General features: G+C 33.3%; 1 long non-coding RNA gene across 2 annotated transcripts in view; it reads left to right on the top strand.

The window, feature by feature from the left end:
* Positions 1-9,522, top strand: part of LOC145267082 (uncharacterized) — a 38,285-nt gene extending 28,763 nt beyond the window's left edge. Inside the window, exons 2-3 of one of the 2 annotated variants that reach the window (XR_013864818.1) lie at positions 4,418-4,463; positions 6,568-9,522. This is a non-coding gene — a long non-coding RNA (uncharacterized LOC145267082). Of the gene's footprint in view, positions 1-4,417; positions 4,464-6,563 lie in introns of both variants that reach the window. The other variant, XR_013864819.1, reaches the window with a different exon arrangement.
* The last annotated feature ends 12,525 nt before the right edge of the window (positions 9,523-22,047 follow it).

The raw sequence follows: 22,047 nt of genomic DNA, 5'->3' as shown, positions 1-22,047 counted from the left end.
CAGCGGCTTGGTTCCCACCAGTTTTGGCAAATAGCAAACAGAATCCTGAACAGAAGCGTGTGCTCCATCCCAACTATTATCAATGGACCTGAGGTAATCTCGTCAGCATCAGACAAAGCCAAACTCTTTGTCAAGAACTTTGCAGCTAATTCTACCCTTTGCGACCAAGACCGCCAACCCCCAATATTTCCTCCTGTATCAGAAAACACGCTATGTGATATACGTATATCTGTACGTGATGTTGCCAAGCTAATCAAAAACCTTGATTCCAGTAAAGCAACTGGCCCTGATGGTATTCCAATTATAGTACTCAAAAAACTTCAACCTGAACTAGCGCCCATACTTACAAAACTGTTTAAACGTTGTCTTAAGGATAATAGTTTCCCATCTCCCTGGAAAATTTCATCAGTATGCCTTGTATTTAAGAATTCAGGTGATCGCTCATCCCCCTCTCAGTACAGGCCAATAAGTCTCCTGTGCGTCATGAGTAAGTTGCTAGAATCTGTGTTAAATACAGAAGTAATCAAACATCTCAACAAAAATAACCTTCTTAGTGACACTCAATATGGTTTCCGTTCTGCTAGATCTACAGCAGATGTCCTTACAGTTATATCGCATAGGATTAGCAAATCTCTCGACGGTGGCAATCTTTCTAGGGCAATTGCTCTTGACATATCTAAAGCCTTTGATAGGGTATGGCATAAAGGTTTACTTCATAAGATCGCTAGCTATGGTATAGCTGGAAAAGTCTTCTCAATTATTAAATCATTTCTTTCTGATAGGTTCATAAGAGTAGTAGTTGAGGGGCAAAAATCAGAAGCTCACAGTATTAATGCCGGTGTCCCTCAGAGATCCATCCTGGACCCAACTCTTTTCCTGATCTACATTAATGATCTTCCAAATCATATCCTTACATCATTTGTAGACATTTATGCTGACGACACTACCATTTATGGTACCACATCTAAGACAGTAAACGAGCAAGTACTCTCCAATTCTCTCTCCTCTGATCTTGAGCATGTAGTACAATGGGGAAAGGAGTGGCTGGTTACTTTTAATGCATCTAAAACCAAGCTTCTCTCTTTACATCATCAACATTTTAATCCACATTTGTCATCAATTGAAATGAATGGCTCTCGTCTTCAGGAGGCCTCAAGTTTTGACAAGCTTCTGGGCTTGACCATTACTCCTGATCTTAAATGGAGCACGTATATCAAATCTGTTGCCAAGGCCGCTGGAAAAATGGTGGGATCTTTCTATCGATCCAGTAGATATCTCACTGCTGATGCTATTCTCTATCTATATAAGAGCCAGGTACGTCCAAGGATGGAATACTGTTGCCACATCTGGGCAGGAGCTGCTAGAAAGGACTTGTCCTGCCTTGATAGAGTTCAAAATAGACTTCGTAGCCTCGTAGGAGATGTCCTTTTCTCCTCCTTACTACCTCTATCTCACAGAAGAGATGTTGCGAGTTTGTCTCTGATGTATCGTTATTTTCATGGAAAGTGTTCAACTGAGCTTCAATCTATGGTCCCCCCTCGCCAAACTTTCACAAGAAACACTCGTCTAGCTGTAAACACTATCAATAATTTCCCCCACTCTTTATCTGTGCCTAAACCTAAACATAGATTCCATGAACAAAGCTTCTTTCTTAGAACTGCACGCCTGTGGAATTGTCTTCCGTTTTCCTGCTTTCCGGCTGACTACAATATGGTTGTGTTCAAGTCTAAGGTAAATAAGTTCTTGATGAGCCGTTCCATATAAGTTATTAAATTTACCAAATTTTCATTACTAATGATTACTATATTGACCAACTTCTACTGTACACTCTTTAACCCTTATCCTTGAGTGGCCTCTGGGCCTTGATAATGTGGTGATGCCTTTGTAAAAAAAAAAAAAAAAAAAAAAAAAAAAGGAGTCCTAGAGTGGATGAAACGCTGAATATTCAGTGTAGCTTAATCGCCATATATATTTTATAAATTACTATATATATATATATATATATATATATATATATATATATATATATATATATATAACTACTTCATTTATTCACATAAATTTAATATACGAAAGTATAGATTTATGCGTAAACTTTAAGTATTTACTTCAAAAGTGCTCAATACTTAGGTAGAGCTGGTTAGTAATTTATAAAATACATATGGCGATTAAGCTACACTGAATATTCTGCGTTTCATCCAACTATAGGTTTCGTCAGGCTTATGCGCGAATTCTGTCGTTGCTTCTTGTTTTTATATATGTTGAGGATTTCTAGTTGGCCAATCAGCTTTCTAGTATCCACCGCGCCCCTTCCTACCAGCCAATGGGCATGCATTTTATCAAACAAAGGATCTGTTTTAGAACTAGATTAGTGGTTTTAGGTGGCCGTTCTCCTTTTTTTTTTCTTTTTTTTATACATATAAATATACCTATGTGTACACAATAATGCACATATATATACATATATACATATATATATATATATATATATATATATATATATGTGTGTGTGATCGTTTATGTATATTCATGTTTATTTAATTTATTTATTTGTTTGTTTTCTATTGTTATTGTTAGTTTTAAAGCTTTGTTTGATAAAATGCATGCCCATTGGCTGGTAGGAAGGGGTGCGGTGGATACTAGAAAGCTGATTGGCCAACTAGAAATCCTCAACATATATAAAAACAAGAAGCAACGACAGAATTCGCGCATAAGCCTGACGAATCCTATAGTTGGATGAAACGCAGAATATTCAGTGTAGCTTAATCGCCATATATATTTTATAAATTACTATATATATGTATGTATATATATATATATATATATATATATATATATATATATATATATATATATAATTATTATGTTTTACGTTTATTTAATTTATATATACGAGAGACAGTTTCCAGTGGAAGCATGCTGGCTCTCCCAGACCCAAGGAAGCCAAACATAGCAAATGAATCCAGAAATGTATAATGATCCCTTTTTTGAGAGCACGGGCATAATCTACATTCATTGGGTTCCCACTGGACAGACAGTCAACAAGGAATTCTATGTTGAGGTTTTAAAGAAGTTTAGGAAGAGATTCCATCGAAAGAGACTAGCACTCTTCAAATCAAGTCCACGGCATTTCCACTAAGACATTACACCAGTCCAGAACTCCATCCTTGTTGCAGACTATTTGACCAAGACGGGCATCAAGACAGTTCCTCACCCTCCCAATCGTCTAGACCTTGCTCCCTGTGACTTTTGGATATTCCCTAAGCTCCAGGAAAACCTTAGAGGTTGTCGTTATGAGACAATTAATGAGATAAAAAGGCTGTGATGAGGGTCATTGTGGCCAGAGGAGATTACTTGGAAAAGGACTAGGGTTTCATATGTGTACTGTTAATAAAAGTGCTTATACAAAATAGTCTGGAAACTTATTGAAAGCACCATATATGTATATATATATATATATATTCGAATCCTGAGTTCGGATGTGTCTAAATGATGAGCCCAAATGAGGGCGAAACTCGAGTCTTGGGCATCCGGTTCGTTGACTGTAGGCTGCGAAGTTGTTTGGCTGTGGAATTTATTATATACAATCTCTCACATTCTGAAAATCCTATCATAAGTTGCTCGCTAGGTTAGCATTGCTGGATGGCATCGTCCTTTAGAGTTAAAACTCCTACTTGTGAGACATAGGCTTGGGGTTATTAGCTGGTTGGATGACCGCGTCCCTTGTCGAGACGAAGTAGGTTCATTTCACAGTCGGATTTCCTCACGGTTTGCTTGATCTGTGTTGGTTAATAGAATTTCTTGTGTGCAAGGCGCTTGCTCAGTTGGTAGAGTGCTTGCCTCGCATGCAAGAGGCTCGTATTTCGAATCCTGAGTTCGGATGTGTCTAACTGATGAGCCCAAATGAGGACGAAATTCGAGTCTTGGGCTTCCGGTTAGTTGACTGTCATGGCTCTTGTAGGCTGTGACGCTGTTTTGCTATGGAATTTATTATATATATATATATATATATATATATATATATATATATATATATATATGTATATATATATATTATATATATATATATATATATATATATATATCATAATTTAGAAATTTAAAATTTGTGATTTGAAAAAGTTAAATATAGAAATTTTATTGTATGCAAGACATAGAATACAATATAGTAAAATGCATTTCCTTAACTCATGAGTTTTCGATGTTTATCCAACTCCTCAGAGGAAAAATATTAGCAAATATTATAAAAGGTTTGCATCTAATTTGCTAAAGGTAATATATATATATATATATATATATATATCAATTTACGTGATTTTTGGAATATGATATTTTTCTTTTTTTTAAAATCGGGTTGAACTCTGGACTTGCACCTTTTTTTTGTTTATTGATTTTTTGATTTTGTTTTACTTTTTAGGATGCCAACCCACGTGTCAACTTGAACAAAACCAAACGCCCCGCCGGTATGGTTCGAATCAATATTCAGGCATTCTTCGTAGGCATGTGTCACCATTCTTGTAGCGTCTCATTTTGTTGTGACCGCCATTTTGGGCATTTGTCACAATCCAAGTGCTCAGTTGACCGATCATAACAACACGAAACGCATCAGCCACTCACTCGCCGGCCTTTTTTTTTTTTAACATTTTTCTTTTCTTTAATAATTTTCTGATTTTTCTTCTTTTTTTTTTAACATTTTTCTTTTCTTTAATAATTTTCTGATTTTTCTTCTTTTTTTTTAACATTTTTCTTTTCTTTAATAATTTTCTGATTTTTCTTCTTTTTTTTAACATTTTTCTTTTCTTTGATAATTTTCTGATTTTTCTTCTTTTTTTTAACATTTTTCTTTTCTTTGATAATTTTCTGATTTTTCTTCTTTTTTTCCGTTTTTTAACAAAATAACAAATGCTACTTGCTAAATGGGGGAAAATACGCTTCTTGACATAACAATCTTTGCTAAAAATAAAAATCTAAATACATTTATCTTCTACCAAATTATATAGATGCAATTCTTTTTCTAGGACATCTAATTTTTATCTTAAGCTGATGCTTAAAGAATAAAAGCAAGTAAACAGGATGGGAAAGCCAAAGTTATTTGTTGAAACTAAAAGGTAAAGAGAGGTAATGATCTACCACTAGTCTTTCCCTCTTGAATAGGGTACAAAAAAAGTCTTCGATCTAATGGTCCCGCTTTGTCAACTAAGCTTCAACTCATAGCCAGTCGCTTCTATGTTGCATCCCTATGCCTGTTTTATAAATATTTTAATGTAATGTGCTCTGATGAACACATTACACTTGTACCCCTTGACATACATACCCTTGATAAACCTGCTTAGCAACAAAATCTCACCTCTCCACTATTGAGATCCCTAAGTACCAGAAAGCTTTCTACTCTAATAGTTTCTTCCTTCGAACAGCTAGATTTTGGAATTCCCTGCCTGCTTCCTTGATTTCTACAAATATTATTGGCTACATGTTTGCATGCATGTTTTAGTTGTGATTTCTTTCAAAATCTATTGTCATCAGGCCACTTGTCTGAACTGGTTCCAAATCTGAATGCAGAAAGTTTCTTTTTTCTAAAATTTTTTTATGAAGGAAAATAGAGGGGTCGGAGGAGGAGGAGAAATCCTATGCTATTTTCGTGATTAATACATATAATTCTATCTTATTGATTGTTATTTTCTACCTATAACTTGTATCTCCTCATTATATGAAAACATTTATGCAAATTTATTACGTAGTAATAATAAATTCTTTGAATATAGCAACATAATCATGCAATCATCTATATATATAAAAGCGAAAATGTATGTATGTTTGTATGTGTGTTCGCTTTTTCTGTATGTCTACAAAAGGCTTTTTCAGAGAAGCGGTCGGTCGCTTCACAACTTTTTAAAACTTTTTATATCACATATAAATCGTAATATCTCACAGTTAACAACGAAGCTCGCCTGTCTATTTAATTGGCTCGACTTCGGGAAGATAAATATTCAACATTTGAATAAATAAAAGGTGCAACAATGAGATTGGCCGGTTTAAGTAGTGGTGCCGCAGGTAGCGGTTATACACTTACCTGCATCCCACTATTTACCGCTGGACAGTTTTTCATATCAACTCATCCTTTTCTTTTCTATGGTTAAAATGAGGGAGCAGCCTTTCTCTGATTCTCCATGTGACATCATTGAAGAGTTCTACAATAAAAAGGAATAACTAATCTAGAATAAATTTCCTCCGTGTCAAATCGTCTACTCTTGGCAGTATCTGTTTCAGAGCGCAGAAACAATTGTATAATTATGTTAATTTTTAATTTTTTTAAAGCACAGAACATTTAAACTTTAAAAAGAAAATAAAAAAGAAGAAAGTTCTTGCAGAATTTTTAATTTTGATTTCAAATGATGTATTTTCAAATAAGTTTTTGTTATAATACCTTTACTTTAAAGAGCGTTTTTCGTTCTATCTAATCATTTAAATTACAATCGTTTTAAAACAATTATGTCTTCTTTTCACAACGTTGTATACAAGATGGAAAAAAGCTAATTCACATCATTTTTTTATTTCAATTCAAGCTAGGCTGAAAAGCTGTTGAAACAGCTCGCTATATCAACAAAGAGTTTGGCCCAGAAACCAGTACTGAATGTACAGAACAATGGTAAAAGAAATTTTGTTACAACAACGAGAGCCTTGAAAATGATGAACTTAGTGGTTGGTAATCGGATATTGACAACGATAAATTAAGAGCCAATCCATGCACAACTGTTCAAGAACTTGCTTCTGAATTAGACATAACATATACGCCAATTTCCAACCACTTGAGAGAAATTGGAAAGACAAAAAAACTTGATAAATGGGTGCCTCACGAAATGAACGATAATCAAAAGAAATGCTATTATGAAGTGTCCTTTTCCTTTCTTTTACACAAGACTCCAATGAAAAGTGGGTTCTTTATGGCAACTGGTGATGCTCAGCTCAGTGGTTAGACGCCAACGAAGCTCTACGACGCTTCCAAAGTCAGAGTTGTACCAAAAGAAGGTCATGCTAAGTGTTTGGTGGTCTGCGACTGGTCTCATTCATTACAGTTTTTTGAATGCAGACGAAACCATTATGGTGAGGAAGTACTGTCAACAAATGGATGAACTGCATCAGAAACTTTGACAGCAACACCCACATTAGCCAACAGAAAAGGCCCAATTATCCTCCATGACAATGCCTGATTGCATGTTGAAAAACTGACCCTGCAGAAATTGAACAAATTGGGCTATGAAACTCTGCTTCATCCACCATACTCTCTAGACTTCTTACCTACCGACTACCACTTTTTCAGGCATACCAACAACTTTCTGCATGAGAAATGCTTAAAAAACCTAAGCGATATCAAAACCGCTTTCAGCGTCTTCATCGGCACCAGAACACAAGATTTTTATGCAACTGACATAAATATATTTTGCGTTAGCAAAAGTGTGTTGATTCTGAAGGTGCTTATTTCGATCAATAAATTTGTTTTAGCCGAGATTTAAAAGTTAAAAATCGCAGGAACTGTCTTGTCAACCTGACAACTTATGACTGAATAGTGAAAGAAGGATATTATATTGTAATATATTGAGACCAAAGTGAAAGTCAGGAATTAAGACACACATGTGGGGGCAGATAAGGAAAAACTATGAATTTCCATGTACGACATAAGGTTGAAATGTAACATTTAGTTGCGTTGCTCATTTTCGTTTTTCTATGCCGTTATTTTTTTTTTCAACAACATTGTGTCTTCCAACGAATACATCCCAAATAAGTATTCAATTATTTTTGTAGGATATAAAATTCTAGTTTTAACAGGTTTATAATATCTGAAGAAGGGATATTTCTTGAAATATAAGGGTCGTTCTAACAGTAAAGCCTCCTATCTTTTAAACTTACAAAGTTGAAGAGCTACAAAGATGGGAGTGATACCATTAAAACGTGCGACTTTTTGTGCTCCAGAATTTATTTTCCTATCCGTTTAGAGTTGACATGAAGCTTAGACATACGAGGGCGGTTCCAAAAGTAAAGTTTCCTATTTTTTTAACTCAAAAAAGTTGAAGAGCTATGAAGACGGGAGTGATGCCATTAAAACGAGTAAACCTTTTGTGCGCCAGAATTTATTTTTCTACATAGTTACCACCATTGTCAACGCACTTTTGCCAGCAATCAACGATGGCTGTGCATGGGCGTCTGGAGCATGCTTTGTCATGTCGGTCATTCTAAAAGTAAAGTAAAAGAGTTTTTTTAACTCAAAAAAGTTGAAGAGCTATGAAGACGGGAGTGATACCATTAAAACAACCGATCTTTTGCACTCCAGAATTTATCACAAAAATTTACACTAAGTATTATTACAACTTTTAAGACCCATAACGAAGCTCAGAAGAACGGTTTAAGGGAGCAGCTTCACTAATGGTTCACGCTATTGTCGTTTTTGACTGATTGACTCTTGTGCTTCGCCTACTTATATATATTGACCTGTTATCTAGTAGCTGTTTCAATCCCGACAGCCGTGGGGGTCAATTACTTAATCTATTCACTTCCGGCACCATCAGTTTTGACAGCTTCACCCCATCACTCAGTGCATTTTAGCTACAGACCGTTATGCATGTGTGTGTGTGCACACAGTCTCAACATGCGACATACTGAGCAACAATCATACCTAGTATAGAATTTAGCACATTATGGGAACCATTAATTATAAATAATAGATAATATATATGTATTAGCGATTCCAATATTTTTCCAGATTCTGATTCAATTACCGATTCTGATTCTTTATAAATCTCTAAATATTTAACTATAAAGTTGCTACTTTTTCCCATGTTAAATGTGCTTATATCTTTCCTCAAACGTAAAAAAAAAAACATACTTGTGGAAATGATCGATATATTTTAGCTTTATTAGTAGTTTAAAAGCAATAAACTTTTATTATTATGACCAGCAGTGAATCATGACGAGTAAGATAAGACTATACTTGTGATGCAGTCAATTTTCTCATCAGCCAAGAAATACAAACTCACAACACAAATTCGTTTGTTAGAAAAATATAAAATTATTATTTTATTTCTTGCCTCGTGTGCGTGTTTCCAAAGTGGTAGACGGAGAAGGAAGTAGGAGGGACGCTAATTCAGCAGCAGTTTGTACTGTTGTTGCTTTTTACTGCCTGGCTCTTGTGCTTTGCCTACTTATATATATATTGACCTGTTATCTAACAAGTGTTTCAACCCTAACAACTGTGGGGGTAAATTACTTGGTCTATTCACCTCATCAGTTTTCACAGCTTCACCTCATCACTCAATGCATTTTAACTGCAGACCGTCATTCGCGTATGTGTGTCCACAGTCTCAACAAAACCTCTTACGGTCCCTTTACCGGACATGGCAGCTTATACATCTGAAAAAGGTCGAAGGCTGCATCGACCGAAACGTTGTGCAAATAACACTCAATTAGTCTGATTAATCCAAATAATAAAAACAATAAAAGTGTCTTCATACATAGGGTTTTTTGCAATTATGTTTGTTGTTCCTTTGTTATTTATTTTTTCTAAAATCCGATTGCTGCATCGGAAAGGCCAGTTAAAAATACATAATATACTTTGTTATTTTCTTTAATTTAATCCCTTTTTTAGAATTTATTAGACAAAATTTAACTTTTATTTTACCGTGCCAATAAATATGATCATCACTGTATATATAACATATATATCTATATATAAAATATATATATATAAAACATATATACATATATAACATATATATATTTGTATATAACACATGTATATATATATAACACATGTATATATAACACATGCATATATATAACATATGCATATTTATATATAACACATGCATATATATATAACACACACACACATATATAACACACACACGCACACACACATATATATATATATAACACATACATATATATAACACATACGCATATATATATATATAACACATACATATATATATAACACATACGCATATATATATATATATAACACATACATATATATATAACACATACGCATATATATAACACATACGCATATATATATATATAACACATGCATATATATAACACATACGCATATATATATATATATATATATATATATATATAACACATACACATATATATAACACATACACACACACACATATATATATATATAACACATACACACATATATATATATATAACACATACACACATATATATATATATAACACATACATATATATATATATAACACATACACACACACACACATATATATATAACACATACACACACATATATATATATAACACATACACACATATATATATATAACACACATACATATACATATAAACAACATGCTCTCAGCATACTATAAACATCGATATTTTATTTCTACTGCTTTCTCAGATACACCTGATTTTGGAATCAACAACTATGGAAACTCTGACGTGAAACCATTTTTTCTTTCTTTTTTCTTCACTCCACCTCTTTCATTGTTCTACATTTCACTTGCACGCTAGTATGATCCTTTCTTTACTTAGTTACTTAAAAGGCAAAATTTCTTTATACATTTTGCTAATTTCTCCCGTCTGATGAAAAGGAAAGTATTTCTTCGAAACTCTGCGGATTAAGGAATTTTTTGCAAGTTTTCTTCGCGATACATAAATGTGTGTTTAACTCTTGCTAAAGTGGTTATCAACATTTTTTATTAAATTTTGAGTGTGTGTGTGTGTGTGTGCGTGTGTGTGTGTGTTACATGCAATGCTTCAAACAAACTATGTCAACCTCTTTTGTTGTTTTGTTTTTCTTTTTGCATGTCCGCTCATCAGAATCAAGATTGTCTGTATCGGATGTTCTCCTTGGTGTATACATATCATAAGAAAAAAAAAGTGCTCTTCGAAAGTTGTTGCTGTTCAGTTCTAAGTACAGGTGCCGCAGGAGGTCATGTTCGCAATACTCAAGCGACTCCAGTACTTCTAACTGGGCAACTCAAATAACATCAGTTCCAAGTGGGAATTTCCGAGAAAGAATGAACAGAATCAGAAAAGAGCAAGAATAGAAGCTACGTAAGAAATTATTTCTCACATACCAATTTCCTCCCTGCAGAAGCAAAAGAATCCACAAATGCAAAAGTCATACTTTTTAAACTTAAAATTTATTCATAAGTAACAGCAATGAAAGATCTGGTATTGTCTTTTGCAAAACAGTGGCCCGATTTGCCTCCATACGCATGGAGCCTTTAGTTTGAATTCCTATTGTCGGAATGTTAGTTTGTTGTTCCTCAGAAGGATCCATGAACGTTCATGGTAAACTCAGCAGGAATGATGGCGCCTATAATTAGGCATAATGTGAGCCGCTTAGGACTCAAGATGAATTGAGATAAGATCCAATATTTGGAAAATTGACATGAAGAACAGTTCTTGAATGTCATCCTTAATTTGGATAGATTCAGCAGGATAAGTTGTCTCTGCTTGTAGAGATGTGGTCCCTCGTTCACCACCTGTTTGGTGTTCATGAAGGAACTGTCTTAGATCCCTCCAGTAGGAGCTGCTGGGTTTGAGTCTATCCCCATGCCGAGTTCTGTGTAGACTGAAAAAAGAAACATGATACAAAAAGCGCGCCAAGCAAATCACCTGACACATTCAAATTTAAACCAATGACGGCTGTCCACTAATGTGTGGGCGGCTGAACAAAAAGAAAGATGGCGACTGTATATGGAATTTCTCACAGATACTTAAGATAAATCTATTCCAACAGTATTTACGGATGAAAATTCTATTTCAAAGACAATTTTGGCAGACCAAAGAAAATGTTATTCCAAACTTAAGTGTGACAGACCAAAAGAAAATGTTATTTAAAGCTACAGTGTGACAAACTAATGAAAATATTATTTCAAATTTAATTGTGAAATAAACACAATTATGAAATGTATATCACAATTATGAAATGTAGGCAGCAAGTAAACGTCATTATGAACAAAACACAATTATGAAATGTAACTGGCAAACACAATTATGAAATGTAATTGGTAAGTACAATTATGAAATCTTTGTCACTAGTAAACGCAATTATGAAATGTATGTAGCAGGTAAACACCATTATGAACTAAACACAATTATGAAGTGTAATTGGTAAGCACAATTATGAAATGTTTGCCACTAGTAAATGCAATTCTGAAAAGTATGTTACTAGTAAACGTAATTATAAAAAGCATTTCACTAATGTACGCAATTATAAAATGTATGTAGCAGGTAAACAGCATTATGAAATAAAGACAATTATGAAATGTAACAGGTAAACGCAATTATGAAATGTATGTAACAAGTAAATGGGATTATGAAATGCATATAACAGATAAGCGAAATTATGAAATGTATGTAAGAGGTAAACGAAATCATGAAATGTATGTAACAAGTAAACATACTGATAAGCACACACGTGTTACATGGAAAAGGGTTGTCCCCTTTCCATGAAATAAGAAGAATATCAGATAAGTGAAAATGAGATTAGGATAAGCCTAGAATCGAACCTTGTAAGCAAGGTTAAGAAATGGAATGTTAGAAATTTAGTCTATTGTTAAATTCTATTAGAATAGTTAAATATTGTCCATTCTTTTAGAAATCGGAATATTGAAAATGTCAGCTAAAAGAATGGACAATGCAAATTAAAAATATATTGTTAAAAAATAGGTTAGAGTATAATTGAGGATTCTTTTGTTTGCCAAAAGTGTGTTTTGGACAAACATATGCATAGCCACGTGAAAATTAGTCACGTTTGAAAACACACTTCTGACGTCATAGACAAAGGGAGATTTCTCAATATAGAATCTAAGAGTTAGTTAGTCAGTTGAGGAGAGAGTCAGAGAGTTGATCAGACAGAGTTGAAAGTCGACAGTTGGAGTGAGAATCCCTTAGAGGCGAAGGGTAGAAGATTAACCATGTAGATCAAAGTTTGAATTCCTGATGTCATCGACCGGTCGATCAAATAAATAAAGAAGTCACCATTATGTTGTAACTGTTGTCTTGTGTCACATCCTTCATCACGAGAGAAAGGTAATTGTGTTTATCATCTTATAATGAACATTGTGTAACCCTTCGAAGATCATGTGTTCTCCGCACCATCATCATAGGTGAGCATCTCCCCTCCTCTGTGTTAAGAACTTGTGCATCATATCACCCTCTCCTCTAATATATGTTAAAGGAACTGTAATATATAAGTGTCTTCTCTCCCTCATCCTCACTATCGTATTATGAGTTCCGTTATACATGTGCCCCAATATGAACTCCGCGTCGTCTTTTAATATGTACCCCTCCTACTACACAACATATACGTTGATTTAGTGCTCTTGCCAGAAAACCTTACAAGGGTGTGAAACAGAAATCGAGCCTCGGTGATACCACGGAAACAACTAAGGGTTCTATGAGAGAAAAAAAAAAACTGCGAGACGAAATTCACACAAAAACAATAATCGAGAAAAAGAAGAAGAAAAATAGTCATAAAATACGGTCTTTAAAACACAAGGAAAAAATGCTAGACCATTTATCACACACATACACACAATGTCAAAAGAAAAGGGGAGAAAAAGCGAAAATAGTCATATACTTACACACGAAAAAATGTACTTAAAAAAGAGATGATATGCCGCAGAAGGGGGAAAAAACAGTTGTAGATATGAATGAAAAAAAACAAAAAAACACTCACACAGGAACACGAAAAAAGCAAGGGATGAAGTAAAGAATAGATACCCCGTAGCAGACGACGCCGCCTGGCGGTGCCAGGCGCACAATTCAACTAACACCGGTGATTCGACCTTGACATTGGCACAAGCACATGGCGTCGGTTGTTTGTAAACACGTCAAATAGCAAACATGCTTGAATATTCGCCAGCAATTTTTTAAAAAATATATTCATAAACTTTTGAAGATAAACCTTAGAATAATAATTATGTTTCGCGGATTTTTGTGCTAAAGATTGATTTTTATGTAAAGTGTTTTATAATTCTTTTTTTTTTTCTGTGTGTTTTTTTAATACAATTCAGTATTTATTTAATTATTCTTTCTTTAAAACATTAACTTTACCGACAATTAATATATTTTTTAAATAATATTTTTAAATATTGAATTTTGATTTAATCTCATGATACCATCACGTGATCAATTTATTAAATGACAAAAAAATCCAAAAGTCGAAGAAGCCAAAATTTTACGAGGTATTAAAAGAAATTAATATTTGGACCATTTTGTTTTAAATACTGTAACAAATGGATAAAGCCATTTTCAAAGATGTTGTGTGTCCGTTGATTTCTAGAGACCATCTATCCATAATTGAATGGATGAAACAGCATTTCCTACTTGCAAATGAAATGAATTGTGAATTCTGTAATGTCCGTATGAATTGGACGAAACATTCAATGACACTGGATAAATATGTTTGGAAATGCCAAAATAAAATGTGTCAAAAATATAAAAACAGAACATCTATACGATACAAGTCATTTTTTTTAATTCTAAGTTATCCTTACAGACATGGATATTAGCAAGTCAAAGAATAAGCCAAAAAAAAATGCCATGATGCAACTGAATATTTCGAAACCGACGGCCAATGACATATATGCTGCATTTCGAGAAATATGTGTGAAATATTTTATCGATAATCCCATAAGACTTGGTGGGCCTGGAACAATCGTCCAGATAGATGAATCGTGTTTTTCCCACAAACCAAAGCATCATCGTGGAAGAGCTACTCACAAGCCATTATGGGTGTTTGGCTTGGTTGATACAAGCAGTAAGCCTGCAGTAGGATACATGGAGATAGTCGAAAAAAGGAATAAAGAAACCTTATTACCCATAATAAAACACATTGTTTTACCAGGAACGACCATTCATAGCGATGAATGGAAAGCATATAATACGATAGAGACTGATTTGGGATTTCCCCATTACAATGTAAACCATTCACAACATTTTGTGAACCCAAACAACCAAGTCCATACACAGACAATAGAAAGCTATTGAAATCGCCATAAACGATTTATTAAATCAATGCTCGGCTGTAGAAGATCTCACTTAGATTCCTATCTGAAGGAATTTATGTGGCATGAAAGAAATTCAGAAAATACATTTTTCAAATTGTGTGATATCATTTCTGTACAACATCCATTTATTTAAATGTATTTTGTTTAAATGTTATGTTTCGTTACATTAAAAACTTGTATTTAATTTGCTTTTGTGGATAAGTAAACAAATAGGAAGTTTTTTTTTAATAAAAATAAAAATTATAAAAAGATTTCTATCTTGTGATACTACATTTCATCTTTATAAAATAAAAGTTATAAAAAGATATGTGAATAAAATAATATTTTTTATCTCGATTTTTATACTTGTGATTTTATTATGCATAAAAAATTGCCTCGGCCTAAAAGGATTTCTCCTTCCCTGACCACCGACATACATCGCACTGTAAATAAATATTGAATTGTATTAAAAACGCACAAAAAAGAAATGGCCAAAACCGTATATAATGAACCTTTTTTTATAAGTTTTATTCAAACAGTCTTTATTTGAACTTAATGGACTGTTTTTTTTTATTATTATTTATTAACTGTTTTATTCTTTTTATCAAACAAAAATAGAACTTTTATAATGAAATATATATTATGGACTGTTTTTTCAAACATCGAAATTTTAAAATTAAAGTTTTATTTAAAACAAAAAAAAAGACGGGGTGTTTTTTCTTTTCGAGATATTTTTTTCACCATTTATTACTTTGAAATTTTATTCAACAATGAAATGATAAAAAAAACTTTTCGTTAAATATATTTTTTAAAAATTATTATAAAATATCTTTAAAGTCTATTTTTATGTCTGTAAAAGTTTGTTGAAAGTTCAAATAAAGTTTATAATTTAATTGAAAAAAAAAACAAAAAAAACACCTCGTCTTTTTTTTTTAAAATAAAACTAACTTTAATTTAAAAATTTCGAAACAGTCCATAATATATATGTCATTATAAAAGTTCTATTTTTGTTTGATAAAAAGAATAAAATAGTTATTAAAAAGTTCTGTAAATATATTAAACACGCACTCAGAAAGACACCCATTTATTGAAATATCTTTTATTTAAAAAAAAAAAAATCTTGCTCGCGAATATTCGTAAAAATGTAATATTTAAAAATATTATTTTGAAAATATATTAATTGTCGCTGAAGTTAATGTTTTAAAGAATAAATATTGAATTGTCTTAAAATGTTTTGTAAATATATACTTTTTCTTTTAAATCTTCAAAGGTTTTGTAAATATATTTTTAAAAAAATGCTGGTACATATTCGAGCATGTTTGCTATTTGACGTGTTTAAAAACAACCGACGCCATGTGCTTGTGCCAATGTCAAGGTCGAATCACCGGTGTTAGTTGGATTGTGCGCCTGGCACCGCCAGGCGGCGTCGTCTGCTACGGGGTATCTATTCTTTACTTCATCCAAAGCAAGTTCATAAGAGTACATTTGCGTATTTCATTGATTGAAATGACACGAATTGTTTTGAAAAATACAGACACACACACACAAGTAAAGAAATTGGTGTCAGACATTGTTTAAAAATTGTTTTGCAAGGTTTAAATTGTTGAATTTATAACTGTCAATCAAACAAAACATTTTCACAAGAGTCAAAGTCGCATGTACTTTAAAACAACATGTGTAATTGTTGCAAAAGGCATTTTGGTGGTTATAGTTGAACTTTTCAGCTTCCCAGGTTTTTTTTTTTTTAAATATTATGTCCGTAGTAATAAGTTTTTTTTTTTTTTTTTTTTTTTTTTTTTCATAAACGGACCCTTTTGTATTTCGTGGTATTGTTCGTGTTTTTCTTTTTTTGTTGTTGTTCTTGTAGAATAAAAATGGTCACGGTAATCAAATTATGCGACGCGTATGTTACATATATGTCTGGGCTGACTTGTGGATCGTCTAGGCTGTATAAAATGGACAGCTATTTTGTTGAAAAGAATACGAGACACAGAATTGTTTTGTTTTTTTTTTTTTAATATATTTTTAAAGTAACAGAGTTAACTATCATAATCGGCGGTGGAAGATTAGGCGAGGGTGCGTCGCAGGACGCAGAACTTTGTGTCAACCCGTCCTTGTTCGTGTCTCTCTAAAAAGATATTCCTGTGTGTTTTTTAATTTATTTATTTATTTTTATTATTATTATTAATAATAATAATAATAATAATAATAATGATAATAATAATAATAATAATAATAATAATAATAATAATAAAAAAAAAAAAATTGAAAGTCTTTGACTGGGTTTTCCTTTGATTTGTTTTTGTTTCCGTTTCTTTTTTTTTTTTCAAAATTTTCATCTTTAATATGTATCCCTACAAAACACACGGATACACCATGTAAAATTGTCAGTATATCCGATATACTGATTTGGGCTGTGATGTTTTTCTCCAACTCAAGAATAGTCAAGGAATTGTTTTGAAAAACCTCAAATGAAAATCTAGACTCTTGTGGTCCTGTGAATGTGAAGCCTGTTCAGAAACATACCTCTTGTTGGTTACATGTTAAAAATTTATTTTTTACAGAATTTTCAAATTCTTCTTTTTTTTTTTTAACGTTTGTATAAGCTACTAGTTATCTCAAATCTTCCAAAATTGATAAAAAAAAAAAATAAATAAATAAATAAATAAATAAACAAAACATTAAAAGTCCAATTTTAATTAAAAAAAAAAAAGCCCTAAGTTTTGGATAATTTTTGCACTTTTCGTAGTTCTCTCATGCTTCGGCGTTTTTGAATGGTGTCGTGATAAATATTGTTTATATTTAAAAAAAAAAAAAATTTTAAACCAGAGATTTTGCAGAAAAAAAAATGGTTTGCATACCAGATATGTTTCTTTTTTTCTTATTATTAATGTGTCATTTTCTTAATATATCTTTTTCGGCGAAAATAACGTTTAAAATTCCAGCAAAAGAGTAGTTTCCAAGATATGAAGAAATACTAGTTTAAAGAAAGTGGGGGGTCACTTTTCTATAATAATTTAACGTATAATGATCACCCACTTTATGGCCACCATTAGTGTGAAACTTAAATTTACGCCGCTGAAATACACATTTGCCGAATTTTTGTTGGAGGGACGTCAACGTGTGGGCTCAATTTACGTACAATTCTTCATATCTTGAAACTACTCGTTTGCTGGAATTTTAAACGTTATTTTCGTTTTCAACATCCTCAAAAACTGATAAATGTCTTAATTTTCCAAGTTTTTTTTTCTATAGTGTGGAAAGTCGATTGTCTACCCCTTCCTGACTTATATTCCAAACATTTCCAATAGGTGTCGCTAGCAGTGTATTATTCAAAAACAAGATGGCGTGAATTTTTTTTCTTTGATAAAATGTCTCATAATATTTTATTTTCTTAAATAAAAAAAAAACTCCTTGATCGATTTACGTGATTTTTGGAATATGACATTTTCATGCAATGACAAGTACGTACATTATAAATATTTTTTTCAGATTTTTATAGTAAAAAAGATTGCTTGTGGACCATTTATAGACTTGCACCTCTTTTCCTTTCAATTTATTTGCTCGTTCGTCTTCAGAGCCAATGCACATGAAGCTCGCCATCTTTATAAAGGGGCTTATAAATTGATTAAGCTAGTGACGAATCCGCCATGTTGCAAGAGATCAACAGAAGTGGCTGCCGTCCTCCATTGTTAACCGGTAACAACGTTTTTACTTTGATGACAACGGATACTTTTATTTGGCTGCACAAAACGCTGACCCATCTCATCAAGAAATCCCTTCCTTCCTTTTGTATTAATCATCAAGGTTTAAGGGATTTGTTTACGTATCATATATTTATTAAGATTATTTTTCCACCCCTTAATCTATGACATTTATTTATTGCAATTTGGCATCATAAATATTTTGTACTATTTTGCAAATATTGAACTTTATGCGTACAACACAAAACAAACAATATGGACTTTGTCTTGTGAGATCAACTGCTGATGTGCTGACTGTAATATCGCAATGGATCGGTGAATCGAGGAAAATCACTGTTAGGTTGAGAAGAAAGTTCTTGCAGAATTTTTAATTTTCATTTCAAATGATGTATTTTCAAATAAGTTTTTGTTATAATATCTTTACTTTATATATCATTTTAAAGAGCGTTTTTCGCTTTTAAATTACAATCGTTTTAAAACAATTATGTCTTCTTTCCAGTACCTTGAATACAAGCTGGAAAAAATGCAAATTCGCAAAATTTTCTTATTTCCATTCAAGCTAGGTTGAAAAACTGCTGAAACAGCTCGCAATATCAATGAAGCATTTGGCCCAAGAACCATTACTGAACGCACAGCACAATGGTGGTTTAAGAAAGTCTGTGGCGGCGTTGAGAGTCTTGAAGATAATAAGCATAGTGGTCAACCATTGGATGTTGACAATGATTAATTAAGAACCTTAATCGAAGCCAATCCATACACAACTGTTTGAGAATTTTTTTCTGAATTAGATGTAACGTATACGACGATTTCCAACTACTTGAGAGAGATTGGAAAGAAAAAAAATTGGTAAATTGATACCTCATGAATTGAATAACAATCAAAAGAAACACTGTTATAAAGTGCAATCTTCCCTTCTTTTACGCAACAAGAACAACCAGTTTCTTGACCAGGTTGTGACTTCTGATGAAAGTGGGTTCCTTACAAGAACCGGTGATGCTCTGCTCAGTGGTTAGACGCCGATGAAGCTCTATGACACTCCCTAAAGCCAGAGTTGCACCAAAAGAAGGTCATGCTGACTGTTTGGTGTTCTGCGACCGGTCTCATCCATTACAGTTTTTTGAACGCAGGCGAAAACATTTTGGCAGGGAAGTTCTGCTAACAAATGGATGAAATGCATCAGAAACTTCGACAACAACATCTAGCATTAGTCAACAGAAAAGGCCCAATTCTCCTCCACAACATTGTCCGACTGCACGTTGCTAAACCGACCCTGCAGAAGTTGAACGAACTGGGCTATGAAACTCTGCCTCATCCGCCATACTCTCCAGACCTCTCACCTACTGACTACCACTTTTTCAAGCATTTCGACAATTTTTTGCATGAGAAATGCTTCAATGCGAGAAATGCTATACAATGTCAAAAACGTCTTCAGCGACTTCATCGCCACCAGAACACAAGATTTTTATGTAACTGGCATAAATACAATTGTTTTGCGTTTGCAAAAGTATGTTGATTCTGATGGTGCTTATTTCGATCAATAAATTTTTGTTTGGGTTGAGATATGTTCATCTTTATTTAAAAGTTCAAAACTGCAAGAACTGTCTTGTCAACCTGATAGAATGGGAGACAGAGCAGATCCTGTTCCTGCCTGTATCATCATCGTCATACCAGTAGTAGCAATTCCTTATCCAGCTATAGCAACATCATCATTTCTCTACGCCTATATTCTATTACTGGAAGCAGCTCCTGATCCTGCCTGCAACATCAACATCTCTATCAGTTTTGTTTCTATCTACAAGTAGTATCAATTCCTGATCTAGTCATGCAACATTATTTCACTGCTCCTATACTCTATAGCTGGAAACTGCTCCTGATCCTGCCTGCAGCAACATCATCACCATCGTCGTCGTTGTAGTCTACTCAAAGCAGCTCTTTCCACAAAGACATTTTATTTCTGAAATAAAAATCCTTGCATTTTGTTGTATGTATAAGTTCGACTTTGTTGTTGTTGTTGTTGTTGTTGTCCCGTTTCGTTACAGTTGTAGCTGGAATATTCAAGGCAGAGATGAAAATTAATTGGTCCTTCTTCACAAGCACAGGTATCAATAATGAACAACGCTGGGGATGATTTTCGAATTCAATATATATCTCATACAAAGAAAGACTTAAGCAATTGGGTTTCTGGTTACAGGTGTTTTTTCTTTTATGAAGATAAAACAAAATCTCAAGCAGTTTCTTTTTCTAATAGCTTTCTTCCACTTGGTAATTTCGGGCTAGTTCTCAGGGCTTTTTCTTTCAAACTCATGTTTGAGGACCTCTATCTCAGCTGGCCAAGGAAAAAAGAACCCTGATTTGGCCAGAGCATCTGTTTTTCATGAAATTGGTTCCCTCTTGACCATACTTCCTCCTCTCTCAGCAGGGCTCTTGGCATTGCCAGGATCCCGTTTCTTAGATGTTTTCTGATTGCATTGGAAATCCATAACATCCTTTGGGCTTCCCATTTGTAAAAACAACAAAAAAACTCTCTTCGGCTCAGCTCCAACTCTGTTCTCCTTCACATGCCACATCATCACTTATATTTCAGTTTTAGCATTATTCCTCTAAACATTCCTGTCAGTCCTATTACAATTGACTTATTTCAAAATTAGACAATTGCATCATTCTTTGACGTCTGATCAAGCAATGTTATTGTTATGTACATACCTTGTTTGGTTATAAATTCTTAATCTGTATCTAAATTCCTAAACTGCGTATACAAAGTGGAACGATAAAAGTGTCGTCCTAAAGAAACAACACCACAACTTTATTAATTTTATTTATTGCGGACCATTATCCTCATCTTTTTTTTTTAGTTGTTTCACAATGTTTCGGCCAACTATTCCTCTGGCCTTTGTCAGAAAAACTATGGAAGGCAGTAATTGCAGTGAGGAGATTCAGAGTTCTGATCCGTCACGGTTACCACCTGACGAAGGCCAGAGGAATAGTTGGCCGAAACGTTGTGAAAACAACTAAGAAAAGATGCGGATAATAGTCCGCAATAAATAAAAATTAATAAATAATACTCATCTCAATGAATTCCAATTAAATAATATACTACAGCTTAATTTTAAAACTTTTATTAAAAAAAAAAAATAAATAAAAATAAAAATCAATTCAGGTAACTTGCTTATGTAGTAGAGCTGACGTCTTTTCAATGTCGTCGCCTTCAGCCTCAATCACATCCTTGATACAGGTCCAGAACAAAAGCATGCCTTTCCTACAAGCATCGATGGAAGCTCAGCGAATACTCGGCAGATGGCAGCAATTAGGCTC

Source organism: Euprymna scolopes, chromosome 42 (assembly GCF_053919585.1).
Source record: "Euprymna scolopes isolate OS-2025 chromosome 42, ASM5391958v1, whole genome shotgun sequence".
NCBI lineage: Eukaryota > Metazoa > Mollusca > Cephalopoda > Sepiida > Sepiolidae > Euprymna > Euprymna scolopes.
This window is presented reverse-complemented; position numbering and strand designations above follow the sequence as displayed.